The following is a 5,781-nucleotide window of genomic DNA, read 5'->3' on the forward strand; positions in this document are numbered from 1 at the left end:
TGCTCCTGCGCTGCAGCTCGCTCCCCTTGGCAGCTGCTCAGACCTTGAGTCTAATGACCTTCAGGGCACCATGCAAGCCTCATTCGTTTTGTTTAACATTTGATTAACTGTTTCTGGGTTTCTCCTGTAATTTAACCCAAGATTGAGGCCACCATAGCAATCGGGAATGAGAAAAAAAGTCTTTTTTTTTCTACATTTTTTTTTCTACAAAATACAGCATGACAGCACAATAAATAGAATTCACTCAGCGCAGTTGAAAACAAGAAGCAATACTGAAACGCACGCAACAAAACAATCCCAAAATTGACAAGCCTAAAAACACTGCTAGGGGTCTGCAAAAAGTTGGCTGGCTCTATTCCAACCCTGGCAAAGAAGCAGCACCAAACAGAGATACAGCAAAGGGCCAGATGAAAACGAACAATTAGTCTTTTTTGTAGAAACACCTGTTAGGCTAAGGATGCCATAAATGTTTTTCTATTTCTTTTCTCTCTGAGCAGTTGCTAGAGCTGCTACAGAGCTATTTTGCAATTTCAAGTACAAAAGGAGGTGGTTCATCTGGCAGTCAAGGTGTAGCTCTCATTATGAAAGAGTGAAGACTCTTGCATTGGCACGCATACACCAGCTACTCCCTCATGTGATCCTTGGTGCTGCAGTTCACCCATTCTCCATTTTTCTTCCAGGTCAGGACTTTTTCCTAAAGTCCAAACTACTTGCCCAGAGCTTCAGATGCTCACTAACCACAAACAAACTGCATCAAAGAATGACAGACTAGCCAAAGACTCATGTATTAGTTCCTAATAACAAAGAGGAGGGGTGGGAGAGATTTAAAGGAGTTTCAGTTTTGCATGTAATTTGACAGTTCCTAATCAAGTTCCAGCTCTCTAAGTGCTTCCATCTCCTTCATAACTTGCTATATATCTGCAGAACTACATGGGTTTCCAAGCAGCTGCATAAGGGGGAGAAGGAGGAGAGAAGGAGAGGGAGAAGAGAGGTTTGTTGATATTCCAATGGTACTTACAATACACATATATACCAAAGCAGTGCAGGGTTTGCTTTCAGAGTCAACAGGGCTGGAGCACACTGCATTTCCTCAAAGACAAGAAGAAGGACAATTTGCCACTTTACTCAAATTTGCAGTAATACAGTTAAGGTATATGAATCGTGATAGTAAATTTTGCAGTTCACAAAAGACTCTTAATTCAAAGTCTTCTGTGTAAGAACTTTCTCTGTCTCAAAGAAAGCATTATGGATCCCCTAGGTAGATCCCACATAGCAGAAACCTACTTTAGTGCAAAAACCACTGAGATCTCTTTGATCAAATCATGTCTACTTACTGGGCAAACAGCAAACCACAAGGTCAAACATGCTCATACTCGATGGGCTGGACCTGGTGAAATCCATTTTTTTTGTGCCTCACCCATACAAAAGGACAAACTACTGCATTAATAGCTCCTATTAATGCCACAGGTAATGTTGTGCACCTTGGGTTTTCAGCTGCGAAGGCTTTCCGTTTGATCCCTGGTAAGGCAAGATAGCACTCAGCACACATACAGTATATGTTTTGGGAAGCCCATACAAAACAATGCATGTTCAAAACCTAGATCTCCATCCATATTTTGTAGCTATTTTGCAGACCTAATTTTCACTAATAGTTCTGCAAAATAATAGAAGGGCAAATCAAAAGTTTCCTATTCTGCATGATGAAAGTCCCTCTTAAGTAAATATCTGTGCTATTCTCCAACAAAACAAGGTGCCAGGCATACAAATTTTACCTAGCTGAAAGCATGTGTATACCCCTACTCTGAGGCAGCATTTCCAGACAGACACCAAAAGGCGTAAATGAAGAACAGAAGCTATCAATGAATGTGAGCATCAGCACACAGCTGATGAGAAAAGGGGAGGGAGGAGGAAAGGAGTATACGGTGGAAGTCTGAGTGATTCACAGGAGAAGCAGCTTTCATTCGTTACAGCTATTGAAATACACTCCTGGTGCCCACACCACAGCGTGTCAGTGCTTACAGGAGGTGTCTTGGTGTTCACATGGCAGGATGAGTGCGGGGCACCTTGACATGCCTGGAACTTCTCCCTGTTCATTTGGTCATGGAGTCATAGAATTGCTCAGGTTGGAAAAGATCTTCAAGATCATCGAGTCCAACCATGACCTAACCATACCACCCTAACTCTAACATCCCTCTGTTAAATCATGGCCCTGAGCACCACATCCAGACGGTTTTCAAACACACCCAGGGATGGTGACTCAACCACTTCCCTGGAGAGCCTGTTCCAGTGCTTAACAACCCTTTCTGTAAAGAAGTTTGTCCTGATATCCAACCTAAATCTCCCCTGGCATAACTTGAAGCCATTTCACCTCGTCCTGACAGGGTCACCAGTGAGAAGAGACCAACCCCGCTCTCACTGCAATCACCTCTCAGGTATTTAAGAGAGCAATAAGGTCTCCCCTCAGCCTCCTCTTCCGCAGACTAAACAGCCCCAGTTCCTTCAGTCTCTCCTCACAGGACACATTCTCCAAGCCCTTCACAAGCCTTGCTGCCCTTCTTTGGACCTGCTCCAGCACCTCAGTGTCCTTTCTGTACTGAAGTGCCAAAAACTGAACACAGTACTCAAGGTGAGGCCTCACCAGTGCTGAGTACAGGGGCAGGATGACTTCCCCAGTCCTGCTCATCACACCTTTCCTGATCCAAGCCAGGATGCCATTGGCCTTCTTGGCCACCCAGGCACACTGCTGGCTCATATTCAGCCAACTGTCCATTAGTACATCAAGGTCCCTTTCTATCAGGCAGATTTCCAGCCACTCCTCCCCAGGGTTGCCTGAGGTTGTTACCAAAATGCAGGACCCAACACTTGACCCTGTTGAAGCTCATACAATTTACCTTGGCCCATCAATCCAGTCTATCCAGGTCCCTCTGTAGTGCCTTTCTGTCCTCTGGCAGATTAACGCTCCTTTCCAGCTTGGTATCACCTGCAAACTTACAGAGAGTGCTCAATCTCCTCATCAAGATCATTAACAAAGATGTTGAATTCACCAAATAGCAGCACGACCCACAGGTGGAGACCCACCCTGCATTGCTCCAAAGTGCTGCCTGCATCCCTTTGCTTCAGGGCTAGTCAATGCAGGGCGGCTCAGGGGTGTGCTCCCACAGGCCACAGCTGCAATGGGATCTGAGCCTCTGTGTTGCTGCAAATACGACTTTGATTTTCTTTAATTTTCTGGCAGAAGTATGGCAGTGGGAAGGATAGAGAGGGAAGAGGAGATCACAGAGCATGTAAGCACCCAGAGGTATCACTCACCACCTGGGAATCCCCAAACATTTGCCAGAAAATTAGCCAGCTCTTTGGGGCTCTGGAGCATCTTTTAGTCCGCTCTTGTTTTTATTGAGGACTCAGTATTCACTTTTAATTCACTTAATAACATCTTTCATTCACTTTCCACACCCAGTCGTGCCCTAAAATCAGACTGACCTTTGTAAACATGTATCACTCTTTTCCTGGAAAAGCTTGGCATTATTTCCTAGTAATAACTGCAGAATCCTTATGGAAGAAGACAATTAAGCAATAAAGCACAAGAAAGTATTATGCTGAGATAATAATTCACACCTACAGTTTTGCTACTAGATTCACACCTGCAGTATTACGTAAAGCCAAAAGCCAGGAACTATTAAAATAAGCCAGCCAGTTTATTATTACAATATAATGTGTGCCTAGGGATACACTACAGATATTTATAAAATATTGATATGTATTTTTACTTGAGTGTGAACAAAAATCCGAATTTTAAAGGGGAAATAATCGAGTGGTTTAAGAGTAATATCAGATGTAGCTTGATTCATTTAAAACTATACAAGACAAAATACTGAAAAACAGCCTGGAGGCTGAAGGTCTGGAGGAAGGGGAAAAGGGAGCAGGTGCGGTGATGTCTCATGTCTCGCATCTGCTCTATGGCCCTCTCTGACAGAACAAATACTCAGCTGATCTGAGCTGAAGGATCTCATTGAAGTCAACAGAGTTATTATGTACACTGAGCTAGCTGCTGGGCTGGAAGCAGTTTGATGGAAAAAACTAAGTGCTTAGTCACAATATCTAGCGTGCTTTCCCTTTGAAATGTCCCCCAGTGATAGCTATCATAATTATACTTCCTCACTCAGATTAGTTACAAAGCAATTAGACTCCATCGTCCATTCTTGCTCTGTGAATAGTTTCAGCTGAGTTGAAGGCATGGAACAAGGTACTATTCAGCTGTGTCAGCAGCTGGCCTCCCTATCCTAAAGCACTTCCAAACAAGGAAGAATTTAAGCCAACAAATCCAGAGATCGTCAGGACTCCTTCTCTTATCCCCAGTTCTTCAGAAAACAAGAAAATGCTGTTGTCTTAGGCTCAGTGCACGAGCAGGGCTGGACTTTCACTTTTCCCTTGGTGTTGTTCCTAATTGAATCAGTTACAGAATATGAATGAGGCAGCTGAGTGGCAATACGGATACTTGGGGCATACCTTAGCTATCTAAAATGGCAAGCCAGAGAGCAGAAGCAGCCTGCTGGTGCTCTAACACTTCTTAGGTACTGGGGAGCACTGGGGAGTTGCCATGCCAGAGTTTGTTGTTTGTGCAACAAACCTGTAACTCAGTGCCTGAAGCCAGCCACGGTTTTGCAGGCAAAACGAGGTGCCCGTTCTGCTGCAGTGTCTCAGAAAACACAAATACTTGCAATGACTGCTATGGCAGGCTGGACCCTAACTAACGAGCCCCATAGCTTCTGTGTCTCCTCACAAACCTGCCCCGCCTGAGGCTGGTTGCCTCTACTTGGCTACTGCATCCTCCTCCTGCCTGACCTCCCTGCATTCTCTTCCCCCCATCTGCCTAATGAGCTGCCACGAAAATAACCTTTCCCTCCTGCTGCTCCAGCCTTGTCCCGGGGTGCCCTGGGAGGCGAGGCACACAGCAGCTCTGCTGTACCTTGGCTGGTAACACTTTAACTGCAAGCAGCCAGGCGGGCAGGGGAGAGGTCAGGGTGGTCCCCGTGCATTGCCTCTGCTGACCAAGTGCACCTTTCTCTCCAGCGTGCCCCCACCTACAGCTGCAGTGTTGCAGAACGCTAACATCCGCCCTGGCAGAAACCCTGCCCTTGTCTCAGCAGGGCAGGGGCTGCAGGGGTGTGAGGGCCTCCGGTGAGCCCTTCGGACACCTCCAGGCCTCTCCAGGCGCCTCCGGGGGCCCACGTGCTAAAACATTTGGGCCCACCTTTCTGGCAGGGGGCTGAGCACAGACAGCAGAATGTGGTGGGAACCCCACAGATTACAACCCACAGAGCTGCTTGGGATTATGCCGATTAGTTCAAAACACCCTTCCCTGCTGGCATTTCTATGGAGACTTGTGGCCTTAGCCTCCTCTGGGGGTGGTGACACTATCCAACTGCTTCAGCAACAGTGTCCAGGAACAAACCGATGGCTTTAGGGATAAGTCTGCAAAGGGGAGAAAAAGAAGGGCAAAAACAGTGGAAGCTGATGGACTTTGAGAAGAACCTGGCTCACGCCCAGGGCTGTATTAAAATGAAAATGAGTGAAAATGGCTCAGATCTTTTTTTAATTAACACTACCTGTTTATGGGACTCCTCGAAAACTCATCACAACCAGAAGCGGGAGTATTTAATGCCTCTGAAAATAGAAAAAGAAAAGCAAACTTTTCTTTCTCTGCTTTTTTCTGTGAAATGACATCCCTGTACAAGCACTGTTCAATACCTATGTCATTAAACTACCAGACATACACACACG

The sequence above is a fragment of the Lagopus muta genome, chromosome 3 (genome assembly GCF_023343835.1).
Source record: "Lagopus muta isolate bLagMut1 chromosome 3, bLagMut1 primary, whole genome shotgun sequence".
Lineage (NCBI taxonomy): Eukaryota > Metazoa > Chordata > Aves > Galliformes > Phasianidae > Lagopus > Lagopus muta.